General features: G+C 40.4%; 1 long non-coding RNA gene across 1 annotated transcript; it reads right to left on the bottom strand.

Annotated features, from left to right (window-relative positions):
* Positions 1-19,926: 19,926 nt before the first annotated feature.
* On the bottom strand, positions 19,927-24,511 carry LOC134735941 (uncharacterized). Its single transcript, XR_010119549.1, has 3 exons — positions 24,386-24,511; positions 23,718-23,817; positions 19,927-21,591 (listed from the first exon to the last, which is right to left on the bottom strand). It is a non-coding gene; the product is annotated as an uncharacterized lncRNA (long non-coding RNA).
* Positions 24,512-27,474: the final 2,963 nt, after the last annotated feature.

Raw genomic sequence — 27,474 nt, forward strand, 5'->3', positions numbered from 1 at the left:
CTGGACTCCTACAGGTTAATGGACCCAGAACCAGGAATTACTGCTATTGAAGACAACAGATAAGTTATATTTATTATATAAGCCTTGAAGTATGGAATTTCCTTATTTGTTCTGTAATTGTTATGTGTAACTCTAGTATGATGGGATTAGAGAGACTCAAGCATGCATTCATTCCTGCTTTTGAATAATATTGAGCTCCAAATTGTTTCCCATGTGCTTTTTCAGACATAGGTGATGTATGAACATTCAAAAATATGTGTACCTTACTCCTCAGCCTGTTATACTACCTTAATTACATTATAATCAGTGCATTATAATTATGGCTAATTTCAGAAAGTTTCTGCTTTGTTTTAAAACTATATTGCTAATTCAAGGCTCTACATTGAATGCCTCAGTATTTGTTGCAATTGTTGGTACTAACGTCGGGAATTGAATTATCAAAGTGTCTGCCTGATTCAGAGGAATAGAAACCCTCTCGATAATCTGTGCCGTGTTCCAGATCAAAGGAGGGATCGAAACTGCTGTTCACAGTCGTTGCTCAGGGAACACTATTATCCATTTTGAACTGAAACTATGGGAAGACACTGTATAACGTACGTTTGTAGAATGTGTAATTTAACATGAGATGGTATTTTCAAAAGGGAAATGATAGAGATGTAATTAGCTCCAGGTATTGTTACTAATCTTTTTGACCCTTTCTTATACTGCTGAGGTGACTTTCTAACCGGAAGATAACATTGATAGTTATTTATTTAAATGAAAAATAGTAAAACAATTCACAACAGTTTAACATTTTTAATGTGTGACACTTATTTATGGAGCTAGTGCAAGTATGAAAGTGACTCTATGGTCACATACATGAATAATTCACCCAATTACCTCATTCTTGTTCTTCCTAATTCTAATAGAACTGTAGAAACTGAAATATGACTTCTTATTCAGTGTGAATTAGTACCTTCGGGTGAACTAAAAATACAAGTTGTCTGTAATATATTTTTGGTTTGTCTGTTTGAATGGAAGGATAAAGACAAGGGAGGAACTGAAATTGCCTTTTTTCTTGAGAGGTCAGAGATGAAACTTAGACACATGGAAGGGCTTCAGAAATATCGCAAAGACAACAGCAGCAGAAAGTCCACAGCCTCCCTTCATTTCCCATTAAATATTCTTCTTGCTTTGCTTTTTAGTCTCTCTTTTTATTTTCTGTGATAGCAGCAGCATATAACTCAGAATAAGCTTTTCTATGATATTTGAGAACTGAAGTTTTAGGACGCTGCTCAATGAAGTAAAATCCAAAAGAAGGCTTTACTGGAAAGAGTGTCTGATTTCTGAATTAATAGTAGGAAAAGGAGTTGGAGGATGAGGGGAATATTTAAAAGATGTTTTTAAATGTTTTGAGTTTGGGATCACTTCAGCGAGTTAAAATGCTTTCTTCCTTGCTAATTCTTTTTCTTTACTTTTCTTATTAACTTTTCCTGTTTTCCCTTCCTGCCACATGCCACATGATATTATATTGACTCTATCAGCAAGATTACACACACACTCTGGTGAAAGAGATGGGCATGGTTGGCATTGCATGAAGACTGTTGTGGCTAGAGTCCAGCATAGAATGACACAGGAAAGTAAGATGAAGGATCCCACCTAAGGACCCTCTATTCCATAGGCCAGGGCTTGGCAAATTATAGTCCACTGGCTAAATCCCACCCTCACCTTTCTCTGTGTGTGTGTGTGAGCAAAGATTTATTGGAACACAGCCATACCCATCTATTTACATATTATCTGTGGCTGTTTTCAGAGCAATAGCAGAATTGAGCAGCTATAACAGAGACCATATTGCCTGCAATGCATCGAATTTTTATTTTAATTTTTTGAGCTTAAAACATTTTTTTTTTTTTTTTTTTTTTTTTTTTTTTGAGACGGAGTCTCGCTCTGTCGCCCAGGCTGGAGTGCAGTGGTGCAATCTCGGCTCACTGCAAGCTCCGCCTCCCGGGTTCACGCCATTCTCCTGCCTCAGCCTCTCCGAGTAGCTGGGACTACAGGCGCCAGCCACCACGCCCGGCTAATTTTTTGTATTTTTAGTAGAGACGGGGTTTCACCGTGGTCTCGATCTCCTGACCTCGTGATCCGCCCGCCTTGGCCTCCCAAAGTGCTGGGATTACAAGCGTGAGCCACCGCGCCCGGCCGCTTAAAACATTTTTAATTGGGGTAAGAACACTTAACATGAGATCTACATCTCTACATCTCTAAGTGTACAATACAGTGTTGTTATCTATAGGCACAATATTGTCTAGCAGATCTCCAGAACTTATTCATGGGCTAAGAATATTTAGCAAGAATGTTTAACGAGAGCTACCCTCTTAATAAATTTCTAAGTGTGCAATACATTACTGTTGACTCTAGATACAATATTGTACAAGAGATTTCTTCTAGAACTTATTCATCCTGCTTGACTGAAACTTTATGCCCATTCGTTAGTTACTCCCCATTTCCCCTGCCCCCGTCCCCAGCCCGTGGCAACAGCCATTCCACTCTTGGATTCTATGAATTTACTATTTTAGATACCTCATATAAGTGGAGTCATGCAGTATATTTAGCTCTCTACGATTGGCTTATTTCCAGATGTTGCTCATGGATTGCAGGTGTGCCGAAGATATTGGTCTATAGGCCATGGCTGGCCTCTTATAAGATCGCAAGGGGTCACAGTCTGGGGCAGGACATAATTTGAGTTATATTTTTAAAGATCATTTGGGCAGATTAATGATGATTTTAATACAGAACGAATTTCCTGTCAATCTCAGAGACTACTTTGTAATAACAAAAATGACCATTTTGATCACACTTCATAGTTTACAGTGTAATTCAGAGTGGTCTCAAAAGGCATTTGCAGCTGGAAAATGTTACTTTAGGAGAGACAGTACCTCTGAATAAAAGGCATATGTCTAAGTGTATGTATGTATTTAGTACCCTTTTCTTCAAGTAACTAAATATCTAGGTTCACTAAGGGGATTTAAAAATGTATTTATTTATTTATTATACTTTAGGTTTTAGGGTACATGTGCACAATGTGCAGGTTTGTTACATATGTATCCATGTGCCATGTTGTTTTGCTGCACCCATTAACTCCTCATTTAGCGTTAGGTATATCTCCTAATGCTGTCCCTCCCCCCTCCCCCCACCCCACAACAGTCCCTGGAGTGTGATGTTCCCCTTCCCGTGTCCATGAGTTCTCATTGTTCAATTCCCACCTATGAGTGAGAACATGTGGTGTTTGTTTTTTTGTCCTTGCAATAGTTTACTGAGAATGATGTTTTCCAGTTTCATCCATGTCCGTACAACGGACATGAACTCATCATTTTTTATGGCTGCATAGTATTCCATGGTGTATATGTGCCACATTTTCTTAATCCAGTCTATCGTTGTTGGACATTTGGGTTGGTTCCAACTCTTTGCTATTGTGAATAGTGCCACAATAAACATACGTGTGCATGTGTCTTTATAGCAGCATGATTTATAGTCCTTTGGGTATATACCCAGTAATGGGATGGCTGGGTCAAATGGTATTTCTAGCTCTAGATCCCTGAGGAATCGCCACACTGACTTCCACAATGGTTGAACTAGTTTACAGTCCCACCAACAGTGTAAGAGTGTTCCTATTTCTTCACATCCTCTCCAGCACCTGTTGTTTCCTGACTTTTTAATGATGGCCATTCTAACTGGTATGACATGGTATCTCATTGTGGTTTTGATTTGCATTTCTCTGATGGCCAGTGATGATGAGCATTTTTTCATGTGTTTTTTGGCTGCATAAATGTCTTCTTTTGAGAAGTGTCTGTTCATGTCCTTCGCCCACTTTTTGATGGGGTTGTTTGTTTATTTCTTGTAAATTTGTTTGAGTTCATTGTAGATTCTGGATATTAGCCCTTTGTCAGATGAGGAGGTTGCAAAAATTTTCTCCCATTCTGTAGGTTGCCTGTTCACTCTGATGGTAGTTTCTTTTGCTGTGCAGAAGCTCTTTAGTTTAATTAGATCCCATTTGTCAATTTTGGCTTTTGTTGCCATTGCTTTTGGTGTTTTAGACATGAAGTCCTTGCCCACGCCTATGTCCTGAATGGTATTGCCTAGGTTTTCTTCTAGGGTTTTTATGGTTTTAGGTCTAACATGTAAGTCTTTAATCCGTCTTGAATTAATTTTTGTATAAGGTATAAGGAAGAGATCCAGTTTCAGCTTTCTACATATGGCTAGCCAGTTTTCCCAGCACCATTTATTAAATAGGGAATCCTTTCCCCATTTCTTGTTTTTGTCAGGTTTGTCAAAGATCAGATAGTTGTAGATATGCGGCATTATTTCTGAGGGCTCTGTTTAAATATGCTTTATGCAACCCTATTGTACCATGCTTAAACAAACATTATATATAAAAATCTAGACCTGATAAATTAGTACAGGGGCCCAAGATGTTCAACAAGTAGTTGAGTCGAGATATTGATCTTCCCTCTTGCACCTAAATAGGATCCCACTGACAATTCATTGCAAGTCGTGTTTTCAGAACATTTCTTTTGCTTTCAGCAAGTCATGCCTGCAGGCAAGCCAGTTCATAACTGGCAAGTGCATGCTTGAATGTCAACTAGAAGTAATAAACAGTGGCCCACTGCCCATCTCTCATAGGGATAGAGACTGTTGACTCTTTAGTGGTACGTAGAACAGGGCCAAACAGAACACTGGTCTTGGGAATTGGGCCCATGGCTAGGTCTTCGGATTCCTTTCTGCAAATGTCTACCCTGGAACTTAGACCCATAACAGGATCCCCAGAACTATTTTAGGAGAAGCCCAGAGCCAGATCAGCTGGGCCCAGGATGCACTGAAAATCCCCTGTGTTTTTTAGATATCTGGGGATTCTGCAGACTTGAGTCTTATCTGATAACTCTGGATCGCTATTAATCCAATTTGGACCAAGACAATATTTGGGCTGACATGACGTGCTAACCCGGTTCTCACCCATAAAATACACATATACACACACATCAGTGTGGAAGCACTTGGGCATTTGGAACTTGAAGAGACTGTTGGCCACCATGTGGGGGCTCCCAAAACCTGCGGGGAAGTGAGCTGGGGTTGTAGTCCCTCCGTGGGATAAATTGATCAGACCCACTTCAAACAATTGTGTGGTAGGGCCAAAATTACAAATGGAGCTTGAGAACCACTCCATCCCTAATGTTCCCACTACTATGAGAGACTTTGTGTACATATACCCTCTCCCCGGCTGGCATGTAACTTCTTGGGCATAAGGGTACCAGAGAGGTCTTCCCTAGGAAAGACAGATGCAGGAAGAGGCCCACACAAGCCCTGCTCAAGATTTCTGGGCTTCTGCGTACCCACGATGTGGTCTACAAGAGCAGATGTGGGCTCTGGGCAGACCTGTCCTCTTGGCCTACAGACTACTTGCTCCATGGGGTGTCACATAATTAAAGGAGGTCCAGAGCTCTCTGAAGCTTGGGGCCCAGGACAGGGGTCGGGGTGACTAAGTTCAAGAATGGTTAAGGACAACATTTCTCAATTGACATTTGAGATTAGATACTGCTTTGTTGTGAGAGCTGTCCTGTGCATTGTAGAATGTTTAGCAGCATTCCTGACCTCTACCCGCTAGGTGCCAATAGCATCCTCCTAGTTGTGATAGTCAAAAGTATCCATGTACCCTAGAACTTAAAGTATAATAATAATTTTTTAAAAAGTATCCTTGGCCGGGCGCGGTGGCTCACGCTTGTAATCCCAGCACTTTGGGAGGCCGAGGCGGGCGGATCACGAGGTCAGGAGATCGAGACCCCGGTGAAACCTCGTCTCTACTAAAAAATACAAAAAATTAACCGGGCGTGGTGGCGGGCGCCTGTAGTCCCAGCTACTCGGAGAGGCTGAGGCAGGAGAATGGCGTGAACCCGGGAGGCGGAGCTTGCAGTGAGCCGAGATTGCGCCACTGCACTCCAGCCTGGGCGACAGAGCGAGACTCCGTCTCAAGAAAAAAAAAAAAAAGTATCCATAGACAATGTTTGGCAAATGTGGCCAAATGTCCCCTGGAGGGCAAAACCACCTCTGGTTGAGAACCACTGTTACACTGGATACCATTTAGTCCCAGCATGTGTCAGTCTCACTTGTTGACCCAGAACTGAATCATCCTTCACTGGGCTGTTAAAACAAGTATAAAATGCAAAGTGAGGCAGCTCCTTTATATTATATGCCATACCATAATTGTGCATAATGGTGGTTCTAGCCTTGCAAGAGTTTGTTCACAATCGCAATGGGAGGTAAAATCAGAAATCTGTGTTCTCATATTGTATCAGGCTGATATTAGGGAAGAATTCATTATGCAGTTGACCAGTATTTTAGAACCAAATATCCAAGAAAAATTGTCATCTCATGCACCGATTCTATAAAATGCATTCAATGAAACCATGATTTTCATTCCATTAACTCATAAGAAATCAATTTGGTGTTATAAATCCAAAGTTGTGAATAGGATGCAAATGTTAAGAATATAAAGAAATGTAGCCATAAAAAAGAATGAGTTTATGTCCTTTGCAGGGACATGGATGAAGCTAGAAGCCATCATTCTCAGCAAACTTACACAGAAACAGAAAACCAAACACCACATGTTCTCACTCATAAGTGGGAGTTGAATAATGAGAACTCATGAGCACAGGGAGGGGAACATCACACACCAGGGCCTGTCGGGGGTTGGGGGCGAGGGGAGGGAAAGCATTAGTGCAAATACCTAATGCATGTGGGGCTTAAAACCTAGATGATGGGTTAATAGGTGCAGCAGACCACCATGGCACATGTATACCTATGTAACAAACCTGTACATTCTGCACATATATCCCAGAACTTAAAGTAAAAAAAAGAAAAAAAGATAGAAGGAAATACTTCCCACCAAAATCGAGATTAATGAATGTTACATTTAATCCCAATTTCAGCATGTGGCTAACTCCTAGAAACTAGAGTCCACTTGAAATCATGTTTTTACGATCCCCTTAATAAAATAATATTAAAATAATAAGGTACCCACTTACCCCAAATGAATCAAATCTACATTATTGAGTTTTGCCTCTTTTTTCCTTTTATTCTTCTTTTGCAAAAGTGCATATTAAAGAAGAAATTTCATTTTAATTAGTCAGGAAAATATAGACAGTGGTTAACCAACTATGGCCTATGGGCCAAATCCAGCCAGCCCGGTGCTTTGTAAATAAAGTTTATTAGAACACAGTCATGCACATTCATTTACATATTTTCTATGACTTGAATAGTTGTGATCAATTGAGACTGAATGGCCCACAAAGCTGAAAATATTTACTATCTGCCCTTTACGTGAAATTTTTTTGACCCCTGATATAGGAGATTCGGGGATGTAGGGTGTCACTACAGAGGGCTTCCAAATATTTAAATTCATAGTTACATCAAGCCACAGACCCTTTTAGCAACTGTATACTCAAGTCCTCATTTCATGTTCATGAGGGTTGTAGTAGTTATTTTGGTAATTTTCTGAACGTGCCATAGTACAAGTGATCTGATTTTTGTGTTAGCTACTTGGGCACCAACCCATTGGTTGAGGTGTAGGGCGTTGTATTTCTCAATGGATGAATCCACGTTACTTATGTACTAGATGATTGTCACGAGGGGATCTTGGTTAAACATACCATTGCATTCTGATAAAATTATCTCACATCCAATTATACCTTTTTAAATGATGTGTCAATAAAATGTATCAAGCATTGAAATGGATCATGGAATAAGCAATTCTCTCTTTTTCTTAAAAACTCTTGATATTTGAACATTGCTTGTATTTTCTTAATACCAAGAAATAATTTCAGATGGGTTCTTTAGTGTATTCATATGGAAGGAGGGCAGGCAGCTGTTTTGAGGTCTACCGTTTGTCACTAAGATGATTGTCCTGTTATTTCATGGAATTTTTAATTCTGATTTTTCTTTTCTGATTCAGGGAAAGTCAGTGATAGAATTATATTATGATGCTTCTGTGCATTTATGTTGTCTCAAGTTATCTAAAATAGTTTTGAATATCATGCTTGAGAGGATTTAAGAACTGTAGAAAACATAATTTAAAAAAATTTTAGGACCCCAGTCTTCTTTAACATATGTGCTATATAGTACTTATATATCATAACCATATGGCTCTACTATACTTAATAGTTTATCACACTATTAGTATTATCATGTGTAATATAACATTAAATATCCCTAATATAAATGTGTATATATGTATGGGTGTGTGTAAACTCTATGTGCTTATAGGTGTATGTTTATTGTACAGTGTGTGAAAAGCAGTAATCTATAAACAAAATTGATGGTAAGACCTTGACATAGGAAACTGCCTGTCAAGGTCAGATGTTTCTTTCTTGATGTAACTGAACTTGGTTATCCTGACTCCGCTATCTTTGTGAAGCGTAGAAAATGCTAATGGTGTAAAATGAAACATTCATTACCCTGCTTGTTTAGAACTTTTAGAGATAGATTTCTTCCTTTCTTTTACATTGTATTCTTGACTTTTTACTTTGACTAACTCTCCAAATCATTAAACATTGCGCCCATCCCAACTGTCCATTCCCAACTTTTTCAGTGCTGTCTTCTACGAAGCCAGCCTTGGAGGCAGCATTCTCATGAACTCCCCTGGTTGGCAACGTGAGTATGTGGCCTCGTCACAAACACAGTGTCCTTTGGTCCCAATCTCTTATTTCTATCTGTTGACTATTTCCTAATCACAACCAGCTCAAACCCACCCCCACTGACAGAAGAGTTACTCAAACACAAGCTGAATGTTGATGTTGTCTTTGTTTTCGATATTGCTCTTCTAAAGAACGCACCTCCCGACCGGGCACGGTGACTCATGCCTGTAATCCCAGCACTTTGGGAGGCCAAGATGGGTGGATCATTTGAGGTCATGAGTTCGAGAACAGCCTGACCAACATAGCGAAACCTTGAATCTACTAAAAATACAAAATTAGCCAGGCATGGTGGCGCGTGCCTGTAACCTCAGCTACATGGGAGGCTGAGGCAGGAGAATAGCTTGAACCTGGGAGTCAGAGGTTGCAGTGAGCCGAGATCATGCCATCGAACTCCAGCCTGGGCAACCAGAGTGAAACTCTGTCAAAAAAAAAAAAAAAAAAGAAAAAGAAAAATCTATACTAGAGTTCTGAGGGAGGTGCGTTTTTGTTTGTTTTTGTTTTGTTTGTTTTTGAGACAGGGTCTTACTCTGTCACCTAGGCTGGAATGCAGTGACTCGATCTCGGCTCACTACAACCTCTGCCTCCCGGGTTTAAGCCATTCTTGTGCCTCAGCCTCCAGAGTAGTTGGGATTACAGGCGCGTGTGCCACCATGCCTGGCTAGTTTTTGTATTTTTAGTAGAGACAGCTTTTGCCATGTTGGCCAGACTGGTCTTGAACTCCTGACCTCAAGCAGTCCACCTGCCTCAGCCTCCCAAAGTGCTGGGATTGCAAGCATGAGCCTCTGCGCGCAGCCTAGTATAGCTTCTTTATCTTGTATGTTCATTTCCTCCCCCACTCCCAAACTGTGAGCTGACTGAGTGGAAGAACTATGTCTCAATTATCTTTATATGCCCCCAGGGGGATGTCTCTGCACACAGTTGGGGACAAGTGAACATTTGTAGAATGAAAAAATAATTCAAAATAACTTTTAAGCCCCTCATATTGGAAAGAGAGTGTAAGCAGTGGATTTTCTTCCATGCCAATTTAACTGACCCAGTCCCTGATGCTAAAATCTAGCAGAGGTCATGGCATTTCCTAGCTGGAGAGGAATTTTAGGCCATGCGCTCTAGTCATTTCAGTTAACCATCAAGAAATGTGAGACTAAGAGAGCAAAGAAAAATAAACGTTTATACAATACCAACTGTATGCTAGATCAGGGCTTTGCAAATGTCAAATCTTCATGGTAACCTCTTGCATACTCACCACTTGCTATGAGGAATAGAAGCATAAAGTGAGAAATCATGGCATGGTTGACTTCAAGTGACAGGTGGAGCCTAATTACAGGGCTGAGAAGAGTGGGTTCTGTGGGGCCTCAAAGCCATGCTCACTTCCTTGCATCCTTCCCAGGCAGCCCCTGTCTTGTCTTGGTTTGGGCTGCTATAACAAAGTACCACCTACTGGGTGGCTTATGAGCAACAGAAATTTATTTCTCATGGTTCTGGAAACTGAGTGGCTTATGAACAACAGAAATTAATTTCTCATGGTTCTGGATGTTGGAAGTCTGAGAGCAGAGTGCTAACATGTTAGGGTTCTGGTGGGAGCCCTCTTCTGGGACTGCTGACTTCTCTTTGTGTCCCTAAAGTAGCACAGAGAGGATGAGGCAACTCTTTGGTGTCTCTTTTATATAGGCACTAATCAATTCATGAGGGCTGGGTCCTCATGACCCAAACACCTCCCAAAGGCCCCACCATCTAATACCACCACATTGGGGGTTAGGATTTCAACATATGAATTTGATGGGGATTAGTGGGGATACAAACTTTCAGTTCATAGTAGCCCCTAAGTACAAGAACTTTGTGTTGCCTGATATTAACTTAAAATCACATAATACCTAACGAACCATTTATGAGAAATACAGAAATAGAGAAGTATGTTACAACACATTTATGAGAAATACAGAAATAGAGAAGTATGTTACAACATATGACAAGGAAATCATCAGCCATATCCAGAATTAGGGAAATACTACAGGGCAAATGGCCTCATTTCTTCAACACATAAATGGCATTTAAAAATTGATAGGGGCTGGGCGTGGTGGCTCATGCCTGTAATGCAGCATTTTGGGAGGTCAAGGTGGGTGGATGCATGAGGCCAGGAGTTCGAGACCAGCCTGGCCAACATGGTGAAACCCTGTCTCTACTAAAAATGCAAAAATTAGCTGGGCGTGGTGGTGCATGTCTGTAATCCCAGCTACTTGGGAGGCATGAAAATCGCTTGAGCCTGGGAGGCAGAGGTCGCAGTGAGCTGAGATGGTATCATTGCACTCCAGCCTGGGCAATGGAGTGAAACTGTCTAAAAAAAAAAAAAAAAGATAGGGACCATTATATAATACATGACTTATAACTTGTGAACCAACTGTAAAAAGAAAATAATTTGAGAAAACTGGGGAAGTTGAACATGAACTGGTACTAAATAGCAAGAACTATTATGAATTATTTTTTGATATAAAACTATTATTTTGGTTATGTTTTAAAAATAATGTGTTACAGATACATTTTTAAATGATTATAGGTGGAAAGATATAGTGTCTGTGACTTACTTAAAAACATTCAGATGTGTTCTTCTCTTTGTACAATTAAAAGCATTTGTTGTTGCTGCTGTTGGTATTTGGTTTTTGTTGTTGTTGTTTTTGTTTGTTTTTTAGCCATAATACTCAGAGCCATTAATTTGGTCTGGCTTTAAGTTCAGATACCAGTTCTACCATGGATTCTGAGGGAAGATGAAAATTCCTCATATATGTTTAATATGACTGCATGTTACAACAAAATCAAATTTCTCTAAAATCAAAAGTGTTTGTGGACTGATGTGCTCAGGTGTAATGGAAACACTCCACTCTTCCCCTGGGAGGCAGCTGTCATTGTGGGGTCACAATGGCCCATGCTCACTGCAAACCCTCCAAGGTTACCTGAGATGTCCCATTTGGAAGCATCTCTTTCACCCAAAGCAAGAATGTCTCTCTTCTATAGTGTTGTCATAGTATCAATGAAAAAAGCCAAACTCTCAATCTGAGCCAAATATGATAATCATGGCCCAAGGCACAGTCTCATGAGGTCCTGAGAAAATGTGTCCAACATGTTTGGGTTACAGCTTGGTTTTATGTGCTTTAGAGAGACATAAGGTATCAATAGATACATGTGAGGTATACATTGGTCCAGAAAGGTGGGATGACTTGAAGGAGGGAGACAACTTGAAGGGAGGGGAGTTCTGATTGGCAATTCATTAGTTGAAAGAATTAAGTTATTATCTAAAGAGACCTGAAATCAATAGAACAGAGTGTCTAGGTAAGGATAAGGGATTGTGGAGACTGAGGTTATTATTATGTAGATGAAGTCTCATAGGTGGCTGCCCTTAGAGACAAAAGATGGGGTAAATGTTTCCTATTTAGAACTTTAAGAGGTGCTAGAATCTCAGTTAATCTCTTTAGGATTGGGAGGGATCTGGACAGGGAAAGGTCTCCTTATTTTAATGGAGATTCTTTACAGATGCAAATTCTCCCCCACTAAAGGTGGCTTTGAAGGCTACTTCAAAATATGGCAAAGAAACACATTTTGATTTCCTTCTTTATCTCTCATGTGATATTATACTAGAGTCAGGTTGGAATTTGGTCTCTTATTGCTACATAGAGTCTGTTTTGGCCAGGCGCAGTGGCTCACACACTTTGAGAGGCCAAGGAGGGAGGATTGCTTAAGCCCAAGGAGTTAGCCCTGGCATTGCAGTGAGATCCTGTCTCTACAAAAATTTAAAAATTAGCCAGTTGTGGTGGCACATGCCCACGGTCCCAGCTACTTGGCAGGCTGAGGTGGGAGGATTGCTTGAGCCCAGGAGGTCAAGGCCGCAGTGAACTGCGGTTGTGCCATCACACTATAGCTTGGGCAACAGAGCAAGACTCTGCCTCAAAAAAAAAAAAAAAAAAAAAAAAAAAAAAAAAAAAAGGAGAGTCTACTTTGTCAGTCTTAAGATCTGTTTTAATGTTAAAGCTGGAGAATTGTCCCTGAACTCAAAAGGGAGAGGGTACAATGAAGCATGTCTGAATCCCCCTTCCCATCATGGCCTGAATTAGTTTTTCAGGCTTCTTTGGAATCCCCATTGGCTGAGAGGGGAGTCAGTTCAGTCAGTTGGGGGCTTAGAATTTTATTTTTGGTTTACAGAAGCTTGGAAGTGAGTAAAACCTACAGGCAAAATGACAGCTATCTTCAAGGATTTTTGAAAGCCCTTCCTTGTATATATATATAGCTGAGGAATGTGCAAATTCATGGATCATTTACCCAAATGCTGCCTAAGAAACCCTAAGAAATCCTATCTCTTTCTCAATAGTTTTTCCGAGGAGTTGTTACTGGAAAAGGGTCCGGATCCACACCCCAAGAGAGGGTTCTTGCCCATTTTTATGGTTATTTCTTGATTATGCTAAACAAAGGGTGGATTATTCATGCCTCTTCTTTTTAGACCATATAGGGTAACTCCCTGACATTGCCATGGCATTTGTAAACCGTCACGTTGTTGGTGAGAGTGTAGCAGTGAGGACAACCAGAGGTCACTCTCGTGGCCATCTTGGCTTTGGTGGGTTTTAGCTGGCTTCTTTACTGCAACTTTTATCAGCAAGGTCTTTCTGACCTGTGTCTTGTGCTGACCTCCTATCTCATCCTGTGACTTAGAATGCCTGACCATCTGGGAATGCAGCTCGGTAAGTGTCAGCCTTATTTTACCCAGCTCCGATTCAAGATGGAGTTGCTGTGGTTCAAACACCTCTGACAGAGTCAGTGGAGAAAGAAAGGAAAGAAGTGATTCACTTCTTGCTGCCCTTTTCCCATAGAAGTACAGCTGTCCAGCTCCTTGTTGGAATGTAGAGAGACAGAAATTGAGGGCAGGGAGACAAGATTTTCTAAGGCTACCAGGGTTTGAGACCAGAATCTTCTCTCCTGGGTTGAAGGAAGGGAATCCCCAATTTCTAAACTAAAACCCACATTTAGTGCTCTAAAGATCAGCGTTTCTCAGTCTATAATGTGTACCCAAATATCCTGGAAAATCTTGTGAATATGCATATTCTGATTCAGCACTTCTGGGAAGGGGCCCGAGATGCTACATTTCTAACAAACTTCCAGAGGGTGAGCTGCTGCTTGTCCACAGACCACACCTTGAGTAGTGTGGTTACATGGTCACTTTTAGAGGTTGCATGCAATTTTATTTTTCTCTTTCTAGAATCAGATCTTTATTATATATCATTTGTGAAAACTTATCTGCTAGCCTTAGTGAGTATTCTCTGCAAATGAGTCTGCTGATAACTTTGTGTTAAATAAATGGTGACTATTCAAAACCAAATTCATTACAAGCCTGCAGAAAGGATTGGAGGATGAAGTGCTGAGTAGGGCCTGGGGATGAACATTTACTAAACTCTAGACCTTTATTTTCATACATTTTCTCAAGTAAGCCTTATAAAAGCTCTCTTAGCTTTGAGCATTATTGTCCCCATTTCATATAATAAAACTCTGAACCACAAGCTTACAACCATCCAGAGCAAAGTGTGGGAAATTCTACAGGAAAAATGACCCAGTTTCTTTTATGAAAAGAATGGCATGAAAAAAAAGAGGAGGGGCAGAAACTGTTACAGACGAAGCGACTTAAGGGACATATCAAACTACAATATCAGATTTTGTTTAAAATCTGATTTAACCAAAAAACTCATCAGTAGACATTGTTGAGACATTTGGTAAAATGGAATATAAACTGAGTATTAGGTATTAAGGAACTGTTGCCCATTTTGTTAGGTGTGGTCCTGTTACTAAGCTATAAAACAGAGTCCTTATCAGTCAGAGAACAAATGGTGAAATTATATCCTGTCTGATTTGCTTTAAAATACTTGAGAAAAGAAATAGAGAGTAGGAGGAGTAGATGAAACAAGAATGGTAGAATGTTGATAAATATTATTTTAAAAGCTTTTTATTTTGAAACTTTGAAACACTTTGAGAGTTACAGAGAAGTTGTACTTTTTTTAAGCACAGAGGGCCCAAATACGTGCTGCCTAGTTTCCCCTAATGTGATGTCTTACATAACCATGGTACAATGATCAAAACCAGGAAATTAACAAGGCAGCACTATTAACTGACCTAGAGATGTTATCTAATTTCACCTTTTCTTCCTACGAATGTCATTTTTCTTTTTCAGAATCCAACCCACGGTCCTCCCACATTGCGTTTACTTGTCATGTCTCCTTGGGCTACTGTGATCTGTGACAGTCCCCTGGCCTTTCCTGACTTTTGTGTCCCTGACACTTTTGAAGAGCACTCATTAGTTCTTTTGTAGACTGTTCCTCAATTTGCGCTTGCTTGATGTTTTTTTCATGATTACACTGAGATTATGCTAGTAATTATTATGGATGGGTGATGCATATCTAGGTTTTTCTTATATTATTCTCTCTACTTTTGGGTATTTTTGAAATTTTCCATAGTAGAAGTAACTTTTTTTTTTAAATAAAGCAGGGTGAGGTTATATAACTTTCTAAAATTGACTTAGTTACTAACTAAGCACAGCAGGGATTATAACCTAGATTAGTTTGACTAAAAAATTGGTGACCTTTACATTGTAAACAATATGATGCAGAATAAATGATCTTTAATTAGGGTTTATTCATAAGCAGCCCTTGTAGAGAGAATTTCTACTGCTCTGAACATAATTAAGCCCCAATTTATGGGTATATACCAATAATGAATATGTTAGGTCAAGGCTGAATGCTATCTTTTACAATGGCTTAGTTAGGAATAATTTAGTTTGTATGGGAAACTAAGACCCACATAAATAAGCTAAAATGAATATTGAATATATAGTGGAAGAGAGTAATATGGAATTCAATGTTATGAGAATAACCAGCTCCCTATTGGACAAGAATTGAGAAAAAGAAAACTCTGGGTATTCCCTTCTCTCTCTCTATCTCTCTCTGTCTATATTTCTCTGGAGACACATGGAGCAGACAATTTTCTGCTTCTATGTGCCAGCTTTATCATCCCAGTTCTCTCTGTAATCATCCTTCATCCTTTGTGGCCATAAGAGAATAAATGGCTGTTTCATCTTGATGCTACGTGACCAATTTATAGGCTTCTTCATTCAAAATCCTGAATTATATAATCAAATTTTTTCTATCTTGTGGGTTAAATGACCATGCTAGTCCAATGAGCTATGAGCATTGACAGGTGATCCTATCTGTTACCTGTGGCTACAGGGTAGGGGGGTTGGGGAAAGGGTGAGATTAGGCTAGGCTAAGAAGAAGCAAGTAAACTAGTACCTCAGTTCCATAGAATCAGCCATTGATGAATTTTGTCCATGTTTTCTTGATTCTAAATCCTTATAGGAGATTACAGTTGCTGATTGCCAGTTTTCACTGTTGCAAAAGGAAAAAGAAATCTACTGACACTAGGTGATGTGAGCTGCTTGAACACCCCAGAATTTTATGCTAAGCAATAGGCATGGTGCTAAGTTCTCTGGGCAGGTTGGCATTGTCCTTACCGTCAAGGAGATCAGAACCTAGTAGAAGAGACAATCGTATACATGAAAAATGACTGTGCTGTGTGATTAGTGCTGCAACAGGAACATATGCAAGGTTCATAGATCCAACATAGGACGGAAAGTCTTCAGAAAGAAGGGGATGTCTGGGCTGGAAAGTGAAGGCCAAGTATGGAGTGAAACACTCTTCTAAGATGATTCTCCTTACGAGGTTGACCCTCAGTCCACCATCTTGAATCTGTAAGGAAAGCTAAAAGATGACCCTCCCCTGCTGGAGCAGAGGGCTCAGTTATGCAGGCTCTCCTGTTTTCTGCCATCTTACCTCCAGAATTAAGTTGTGGGCATTTGTGGGTGTCCTGCTTTTCTGATGGTGGACATATTTGAAGTTCATTCTTATTGATTAGGCTTTTTCCTTGACTACTTAAAAATACAAGTCTGTTCAGATATGAGGCTCTCTTGGATGACATCAGTGTGTTGTCCAGTTTGGGGCAGGCTGTCTGAGTAATCCCCATATTTTCAGTGACAACATGAGTTGAAGACTCACTGGTGATTTTACCTCTTTCTTGTTTACATTGTGAAATTGAAATGTGTAGGGTGAGAAGAGCTCTTTCATGATAAATAATTTGATCAATTGTCCTGGTCTTAGAAAAGCACATATAAAAAGACAGCTGGATGTAGAAAAGTAAAATGTATCCCAGCTTATGAATTCTTAGAACAAGAGTGGGGACATGAGTCTTTCATTGTGCCTCGAAGAATTCATTTTAACTACCAGGTTGTTGAATTTTAGGGTGGAGGATGGATTTGGTTACTTACCAGGAGTGCTGGGTGGATGGGGGATGTATGTATACATACACCCCGCTCTTATTGTCAACTTGTGCATAACCAGAAGTCATAATGTTTGGAGTAGAAATATGGGTAAAACACAGCTGGATTTATTACAGAACAATGCAATAGCCACACCTTTCTTCCTATAATATGCACAAGTGATGCCAGGAAAGTACTAAACAAATGAAGTCAGAGTTTAAAGTGAGCATGTTGATTTACTAGCCTGGGATCCATTGGCCATCTGGCACAGACAATAAAAGGAAACCCATTAGAAAGAAACTTCTGAAACATTCAAACATTGTACCTTGGCTTAAAAGAAGAGGACAGCAGAACCAGTTCCTACTTGGACTGCAGTTTGTTTATTCTGCTGATTTGAAATAAGAACCAATGAGCCAAATGGTTTTGACTGGCTGTAACATTTCTTTGTTTCTGTACACTTGGACTGGGCCAGTTTCTGCAAATGAGCCTTTGCAGATATCAGAGGACTTTCTTCTTTAGTTTTAAGGACCTTCAAAATTTCTGGGAAATCATTTCTGAAGTCATGTCTTCTCCAAAACACTACATAGGGTCATGGAGAGTCAAACATACTATTTAATTGATAACCATTTACAGAATCTCTGCTGCTGTGAAGACAGGATTGTTATCGTGCTGTGGAGTTGGAATGAGGTGTGAGGTGTAGGCATGGGAAGAAATAAACATGGAAAGAGTGACCCTTATCCTCCAAAAAGCAGGTGCTACACTAGGGGAGATAGCTGTATACTCGAGTCACATATAGGTTTGTCAAAGAAAGGGAGAGAGAAGAGCAAGGAAGGAAACTCAGTTTAGCAATATTTTAAATAGAAGCGTCACAGTCAGGAATGGTGCACTTTTCCATCTCATCCCATAGGCACGGTGGAGCAGAGAGAGTCTTTCCCATTCTGAATACAGATCACATCAGTGGAGGGCCCACTCATACATTTCATCCCTTCGGTGTGGGATGAGCCCAGGGCAACTGGAGAGCCCTAGGACTTAGGGCACTGGACAGACCCTTGCCTGTGATGATGAAAGGACAGTGAACATGTCCAAAGTGTCTCTGCTAAAACATGGTAGAGCTAGGATTAAAAATCCAGATTTGGTTGACTTCAAATCTCATAGCCCTCGTCCTGAGACAGATACAATCAGCAAGCCATTTACCCTTTGGCCCCAGATTCTTTATTGGCAAAATAAGCGACTTGGAAACAGTGGTTTTCAATTTTTTTTTTTAATAAACAATTTAACACTTCTTTCAAATAAAATATTATTCAAGTCCAAGACAGAAAACAGGTCAAAGCCACATTGCTTTGGTTGAAGACTGGGTGGGAGCCACAGCTTTGATCTCTCTCTCACCCCAGACAAGTCTTGTGCTATCTTGCATTATTGTTCAGCAAATACTCGTGCTCCCCTCCTCCTTCCACTGGAGAGTGTGCTTTATCACCCCACTGATGTTGGGCTTGCCTATGTGACTTGCTTTGCTCAATGAAATAGAAGCAGACATGACATTGTTTACATTAAAAATGGGATTGCATAATCAAGATGACTTGGTGTTTTTCACTCTGGTTTCTGTTATGAGAAAAGTATGTCCCAGGCAGTCAATTGCTCCTTCAGCATGGAATGAAAGACAGGTGAAGAATCTGTGTATTTTACTTTTAGCCTGAACAAACTGAAAACCCATGAATGAGAAATAAATGTTTGTTTTTGACCACCACTGAGATTTTTGGGGCTGCTTGTTACACAGTGTTACCATGGCAAAGTCTGACCAATATAAAGTCCCAAAACATGTACTCAAAACCTGTGTGGCTCACAGCACTGATCTAATTAGTGGAGAAAAGTGAGACCCTAAAAAATCAAACAAAACCCACAACAATCCCAACAACAAACAACAAACCCCACATTTATTCCATTGATAATCCCCATATCAGATAATTGAGCAGTTTTTTTGCTGCTTTGCTGCATAGTATTGCTATTTCCCTGTCTTGTTTTCCAGTTAGATTTTTCAGAGTCTACACATCTGTGAAGCTTCTCATTTCACTGAAGTGAAATGACATCCTTGAGTGTCAACTGGCATTTGGACATGGAGATGACAACCTTCCTGTGGTCATCTTGAGCGACCTGGTGTTGGGGAAAATGGCCTACTTTCAGACTGTACAAAATCTGGAAATGGTTTAATTAGTGTGTAAGTTAATCAGGGTTCCTAAGTCAAAATTACCTGGAGTAGGCACATTTGCTTTTCTTAACCTCTTTTTCTTCTTTCCCACCCTGTTTTACTCTTTGTCTCCTTTCCACTCCCCCCAGGCCAAGAATGCAGGCACCACACATGGTTGTCTCTGTTTCATGAGCAGAACCTGAAATCATCAAAGCAGGTTTCAGGAGTTCTGAAATAAGTCCTGAGAATTTGCAATAAAATTTATTCCCGATACAACCATTTTACTTTTAATGTTCTAAGAACTCACTTTAAGTGATAAATAATATGTGTGTTGAGTATGAAGAACAGCCTGTTTTTTTAAAAAATTTAATCTGAATGGGCTCCAAGTTCTTTGTAATGTTGACTGACAACACTTGATCGTGGAGATTTTTGTCCATGGAGTCTCCTATGAGATGACTGCTTTGGCATACATTTCAGGAAGCTTTGGATTTATTCCTAGCTCCTTCAGGTTCTAGCATCCTGGTCTGTTTCTCACCAGCTCTTAGGGACATGAAAATCTCCCTCTCTGGGCCACAGTTTGTTCATTTGTGAAATGAAAAGTTTAAATAAGATCATTTACGAGATTCTCAATATATCATTTACTATTCTTTCATAAAATTACTAAAAATGCAGTCATACTCATGTTGGATACTTCCTTGGGATATAAGAGTTTAACCTCGCTTTATATTTGGAATTATGCTTATTTATATGGAAGAGGGTCTGGAATCATGGTGGCAGAGAAAGTGAGTTACCTATCAATAATGACAATTTTAATTTAAGATAAAAGACCGTATTTCTAAGCTTCTCTTAACAACTATAGGTAGCCAAAAATATAAATGGAATTGTTAGGTGAGACTGTTGAGAAAATTCCTGCAGAGGGATACAAACAGCAGGAGTAGACCCTACTTGCTTGCTCTATCACCCAACTTCTGCTTTCTGCCTGGAACAGAGATGTAATGGTTGGTGCTCCTGTAGCCATTTTGAACCATGAAACCAGCTTGAAATAAAAAACCATACATAAAGGATGGCAGAGCGGAAAAATAGAAAAAACTTGGGTTTCCTCTGTCACCATGGAGCCTTCATACTAGCCCTGAACATCTATCTTTGGACTTCTTTTATGTGTTAGAGAAATGAACTTCTACTTTGTTTAAGTCACTGTTATTTTGATAGTTTTTAATCAAAGCTGAATTCAATCCTGAACTGAGAGACCCTAGCTTCTTGGTTCTTCAAAACAGCATTTCCGAAACTGCATTAGGGAACTTGTTAAAACACAGATTACTGGGCACACCCCTAGGATTTTTGATTATGTAGGTCTAGGCTGGAGTCAGAGGATTTTCTTTTCTTTCTTTCTTTTTTTTTTTTTTTTTTTTTGAGACAGGGTCTTGCTATGCTGCGTGTCACTGCCCCTGGCTGAGAATTTGCACTTGTAACAAGTTCCCTGGTGATGCTGATACTGCCGGTCCAGGGACCACATTTCAAGAACCACTGACTTAGAACATCTCCAATTCATTTGAAAAGGAGGGAATAAACCTTTGCCTCTTGACAAAGCAGTGTCATAAACCAGATTATAGGGTGTCGGCAAAATAGTCCTTATGAAACATGTTTACATTTTGCTTCCAGACTCAAGATGAATGGCATCTTGGGAAGTTTTCATTTAACTGCATGGGAATGGATAGTTCCTGAGTTTTTTTCCCTGAGAACAAAGTGGCGAGAAGCTGGAGCTGACAAGAAATTCAGCCTGGAAGTACCGAGGCAGAGAAATGGCCACATAGAAGGTTGTGTGTGTTGCCATTTTCAATGATGGCACGATTTTCTGTTCTCCCAAACAAATCTCTATCAGTGTTTTTAATAATCTCAAATGCTCTTTTTATTGATATCAAAGGACAGATGGACATTTTTTTTTTTTTTTTTCTAAAGCGAGCTGAGGAAAATAAACAATCAGGCCAATTTATCCCAGTGTTTTGGAAAGTCACCTCGGGATGTCCTCAAGCCTGAGGAAATGTCACTTTCCCAAGTCTCCTCAGGGCAGCCCTTTTGTCCCTTGTTTCCTGAAGGGAACAGTGTGTCTGAAGAGTTTCCTTCTGCCTCCGCTCCAGTTCACCATTGACAACTGGGAAACTCAGTGACCTGAGCACAGCATCTGCAGAAATCTGTCAGAATGATTAGGTGATTCATGGCTGTGGGGTCTCAGAACAGCCCATTCCCTGTAAACTGTTTCCTGGGCTTCATGGTGGCATCAGCATTAGGCATAAATACCTTTCACAGAGATTGCAGCAGCTGAGTCCTGGGCTGTAAGATTACCTTGCTGTGGTCTGTTTCTCAAGAAGAAAAAGAAGTGCAAGGTGAATTCAGATCTCAGAGAATCCCCGTCCCTCCAGCCCTCATGACCCTTTCTCTCCCCTTTATATCTTTCTGAGAGCTTGTCTCCTTCACCCTTGGGTGGAACTAATACTGCCCAGGTCTGAGCTCTGTGTGCTTTTACCTATTTGTTTACATATTTTTTCTCTCTGGCCACTTGGCACAGACTAGATGCTTGGCACAACCTCTCACAAACTAGGTGCTTATTTTGTGGAAAAAACAGGTGGAAAGTGTGCAATGGGTGACAGCCTGGGATCTGCATCACGTGCACCTTTATTTCCTTCTCCTTTCCTGCCTTCATTCCTCTGTTTCTCCCTTCTTTCCATCCTTCTTTCCTTCCTTCCTTCCTTCCTTGCCATGGGAGATTCAAGTCAATACTTTAGAGTGGCAAAATTTACATACAGTGAAATGGACAAATCTTAAGTGTACAGTTTGGTGGTGACATTTAGCTCAAGACCTGAAAGCTTCATGTGTATCAAGAGAGTGACATTTCTATCACCCCCAAAGTTTCCTCATGCTCCTACCAGTCATTTGCCCCCCGCCTCAACCCTCAGAGGAAACCGTTGTTCTGATTTTTATCGTCATAGGTGAGTTTTTCCTGTTCTTGAATTTCATTTAAGTGTCTGACTTCTTTCACTCAACATAGTGTTTTTGAGATGCAGAGGGCACCTTTCTTAATTTTCTTAAAAATCAAATTACCTGACCTTGAGCTTCATGGCATTGGGTTCCTGGACAGTCTTTTGAGTCAGAATTGGGGCTCTGAGCCCCAGCCTCAGCTACAAGGTCATGGCAACTCTGGCTACGAAGGAGGGGAGGTCTCAGGCACAGAAATATTTGGCGAGGCCTCTCTCTTCCTTATTCCACACTGGCTGAATCACGAAACACCAGCCACTGCTGAGGTTACTGTGGATAATATCAATCAAACAAGATGGTGCACACTGGCTTCCCTAATATGCCCATTGTCTGAGCCAGAGTCACAATGAATGGCATCTTGTGAAGTTTCCATGGTGCTTGGAAACTGAGACCATGGAGGCTCCCTGCAATTTCTAGACAAAGTACACCTGCCAAAGCCAGGGCTGCAGTGCCTAGAGAAGGTATCCTAGGTGTCCTTGCAGGTGCCCCAGGAGTTCCTGTCCCTCCTGAAGGCTGTGCCTTGACCCCTTCAGGAGGGGCAGACCTTCAGACCTCCCTTTGCTGCCCAGTCTAGGGGAATCTCCTCCCTCTTCCCCTCCTTCCCATTCTCCCATCCTCAGGAATCTGCCTCTGTGTTCCCTCCTATTCCTTTTACAGAAGCCAGGAATGGGATGGTTTTCTTCCAACAATGTCTCTTTTGCTTCTCTGTTATTGCTGCTTCATGCTCTGACCTAGGCCTGAGACAAAAGACATCAAACACCATCTCTGGTGGGAATGCAAAGGCCATCTCTGGTGGGGACATAAAGGCCATCTATGGTGGGTACATAAAGGCCATCTCTGGTGGGGACATAAAGGCCATCTCTGGTGGGAACATAAAGGCCATCTCTGGTGGGGACTCTAATCTCCTTGTTTGGCTTACAAACCTTGTGTAATCTGGCCTGTCTTCCTCGCTGATCTTATCTTGTGCTGCTCCTCTTTCCCTCACTCCCTACACCACAAGCCTCATGGCTTCCTCTGTTTCTAGAATTCTCCAAGTTCATTCCCTTTTTAGGACCTTGGCACTAGCTAGCCCTTTTGTCTAGATTGCTACTTTCATTGGTCTTTGCCTGGCTGACTCTTTTCGTTCAGATCTTGAACTAATTAAGATCATCCTTCAGCATCAAAAGTAAAGCCATTGTGTAGGCCCTAACTAATTCTACCACCCCTCCCCTGTTCTGATGTAATTCTGTGATATCACTTAGGACTAGCTATTTTTTCTAGTTCATTTGTTCCTTTGTTTATTTGTTCATTTATTATCTTGTTTCCCCATTAAAATGTAAGCCTGGGAGAACAGAGACCTTATCTGTCATGTTCACCATGTGTATCAGTATCAGTTATCTACTGCCACAATAAAGCTGTGTAACAAATAACCAAGAAAACCTCAATGTCATAAACAAGTAGCACTTACCATGCATTTGCATGTTAGCAATTTAGACTATGCTCCGTGGGATGCTTCTTCTGATCTTGGTTGGGCTCACGAGTCTGGCTGTTTGTTGGCTGGCTGTCAGCTGGAGTGATGTGAATAACTGGGATGCAACAGTAAGAACAAGCCCCAATGAGCAGGCAACTTTCTAAGCCTCAGGTTATGTCATAGTTGCTAATATCCCATTGGCCAAAGCAAGTCACACTGGCCAAGCCCAAGAGAGAGCATACGGACACTAGAAATTTACACAGCCAAGGGGGAACATGAGAAGGTGTAGTATTAAGGCCAGTGATGTAATGAATCTCCCACAATATGTATTCCTAGCCTTTTCTACATAGAAGGCACTAAGTTCACATTTGGTTTCATTAATGGATGAGTTATTCTTTCATAAAGAACATAAGAAAAATCAATATTAACAAACAAAAAAGCCCTGGTGCAAAAAGTTATAATACTGTTACCCAAATACAGGGAGTTTCTGGATGGATTTCAGAAGTTGGAGAACCCTTGGAATGAGATATAAAATAAGGAAAAGATTATCCTTCTAGGCAGACAGCAGCCCATGTTAAAGCTGTGGCCACATCCACTTCCTTGGCTGAGTACAACTATGCAGTACACAAACCATACAACGGCATGCAGCATCCCTAGGTACTCACATGTTAGAACAACTTTGAGTCTTTCTCCTCTGTCTTTAGTGTAGTTTATTGCCTTGACTAGGGCTGTGTCTACTTGTTCGGATGCCATCATTTTTTCCAGCTTCAATGTTGATTCTCACAAGCCAATTATTTCTTGCCATGACTGTTAGAGAAAGAAAGTGAAGGTTCATTCTGTCTGAAAAAACACTCAGCCTCCCAGTATCTCCTGGGGTGACTTCTTCCCAGCTTCTACCTGGAAATTCAGGTGCCTCTTATTGAGGTCCTTAGGGGAAATTATTCTTTATTTTACTTTATTTTTTTATTTTCAGACAGAGTCTCGCTCTGTCGCCCAGGCTGGAGTGCAGTGGGGCGATCTCGGTTCACTGCAAGCTCCGCCTCCCAGCCTCACGCCATTCTCCTGCCTCAGGCTTCCGAGTAGCTGGGACTACAGGCGCCTGCCACGACGCCTGGCTAATTTTTTTTTAGTAAAGACGGGGTTTCACCATGTTAGCCGTCTCCAGACCTCGTGATCTGCCCCCCTCGGCCTCCCAAAGTGCTGGGATTACAGGCGTGAGCCATCGCGCCTGGCCAATTATTCTTTAAGCCCTAGACATACATCAATTTGCTTCATCGTCAAGAGGCATCTCAGGACCAACACTAATCTCAAATGAATCACCAAATGCCAGACACTGCCGAGGTTACTGTGGATAACATCAATCAAGTAAGATAGTGCACATTGCCTTCCCCAACCACCCAAACATTTTCTACACATTCAAAAAGTCTCTAAAATGATGGATTGATCCTTGTTTGCACCAAAGGGATGTCTCATTCCTAAGGAGGTGGTTTCTAATGTTCATATACTTTGGATATGTGTGCCTTCCAAATCTCATGTTGAAATTTGGTCTTCCGTGTTAGAGGTGGGGCCTGGTGGGAGGTATTTGGGTCATGGAAGCAGATCCCTCATGAATGGTTTGGTGCTTTCCCAGAGGTAATAAGTGAGTTTTCACTCCATTAGTTCACGTGGAAGCTGGTTGTTTAAAAGAGCATGACATCCTCCTCCCTCTCTCTTGCTCTTTCTCTCACCATGGGACACATTTGCTCCCCCTTCACCTTCTACCATGACTGTAAGCCTCTCACTGGATGCAGATGCCAGTGCCATGCTTCTTGTACAGCCTGCAAGAACCATGAGCAAAATAAGCCTTTTTTCCTTATGAATTACCCAGCCTCAGGTATTCTCTTACAGCAATGCAAAAGAGACTAAGACAAATATGTTTCTATTATCATAAATAGATATCATAAATGATGTAGACATTATAAGTGATGTAAAGAGATTGTCTTGTCACAATAAATGTGTTTTTGAAACATACTATTAATGTGGCTCTTTGGTTTCAAGGGAAAAAATCTGAACCATGATAATCATGGAAAAGTTGATGTTTCTATGATATGACTGTAGGCCTGTTTTTTCATGTGGTTCATTATGTTATAACATCTTTCTTTTAAAATATGTTTTTAATTTTTTGGACACTCTAAATTTTAAAAAGTCATACATGATCCACATCACAAGAAAGTGTAAATAAGAAAAATGCAAGAAATTATAATATTACTGATATGCATACCAGCTAGATTGACAGCGTGATTTTTATAGTACTAAGTATGTAGAGTTCAACTTTCAGAGAGGAACATTTTTCTAAGTGGTTTCACTCTCCTGAGTCCTTCATGGCCCTGGAAGAATTATGACTATTGGTGATTCAGGAAGAATCTGGGAGCTACAGAAGATAACTGCTTAAAATGCAAAATGAGGCAGCAATAATGAACTGATTCTCCAGGGCCAAGAGGTGGATAATGGGTTTATGGACAACTTTCCACGAAGGAAGACTAAGGTGTCACTAAGATATGACTTCAGAGACACAGCAGTTCTATTACAGTTTCCAGGGCTGATTTTGGGATTATCAACCTAAACCCTTGTAGATTATTGTAAGAGTCCAATGGCCTTAAACGCCTTGTCTGGAATTCTAACGTTACAGGCCATTGTAACTTGTTAAGAGAACTGACAAGAGAGTGATGTGGAAACAGGGAAGAAATTAACGGGTTTCTGCTTTAAGGTTCACTTTTGAAAAGAGTCGTCATCAGTGCAGAAAAATATCGATAGACTTTGTCTCAGTAGAAGCTTCATGTCCTTTTCATCTCTCCAGAATTAAAGATCACTACCAGCAACAACCCATGTGACTGAATCTTCAATAAGAACACTTTGTCTGGATAACTTGGCTATTTTATGAGACAATTTTTCCAAGTGACATAAAGTAGTTAAAAGTGACCACAGAAAATCGATCTGCCCAGTTAATCTCTTTTAAACTTAAAAAATTCTTCATGACAACTTGTTTCTAAGCCATTCTTTCAGCAATCAGAAGCAGATACATAGGGATTAGGAGTTGACAGATTTTTTTTTTTTTTGTAAATAATATAGAAAATATTTTTTGGCATTCTGGGCCACATGGTCCCTGTTACAACTATTCAACTCTGCCCTGCAATGTGTAAACAGCAAGAGCTAACATGTAAATTAATGGACAATGCCAACACAGTTTTATTTACAAAAACAGAGTAAGCCTGTAGGCCATTGGCCAGAGTTTGCAAACCTCTCCTTTGAGGGTCCTCCAAGCAAATGAGCCAGTCTTAGGGAATTCTTTAGGGAGAGAGAAAGTTACAAAATATCAGATTTGGAAAAGACAAAGGCACCATTTTGGGGGAAAAATGCCCCAAACAAAAAACAAAACATCCAGAAGTTATGTTAATTTTACTTGAAAAACAGCAGTTTTGCACATTTATTTTTTAAAGTCAAAGAAATATTTTTCTCAAGTGAATATTCATAGCAAATCTCAGTAACATATAAAAAGATATTATAAAGGAGATGCTATATTCGAAAGGGAGAATCTCAATGTTTATCTTCTCTTTTGCCCTCTCAGCAATTTCCTAATGTAGCTCTTGAAAATTCCAGGGTCTCTTGAGCAATTTAAAACTCACTGCTCCAGTATAATTAAAAAAAAAAATCTTACCTCTAACTTAGGGTTATAAGACTTAGAAAGTAAAAATTCAGGATGCTCAGTTAAATTTGA

This window comes from Symphalangus syndactylus, chromosome 24, assembly GCF_028878055.3.
Source record: "Symphalangus syndactylus isolate Jambi chromosome 24, NHGRI_mSymSyn1-v2.1_pri, whole genome shotgun sequence".
Taxonomy (NCBI): Eukaryota; Metazoa; Chordata; class Mammalia; order Primates; family Hylobatidae; genus Symphalangus; species Symphalangus syndactylus.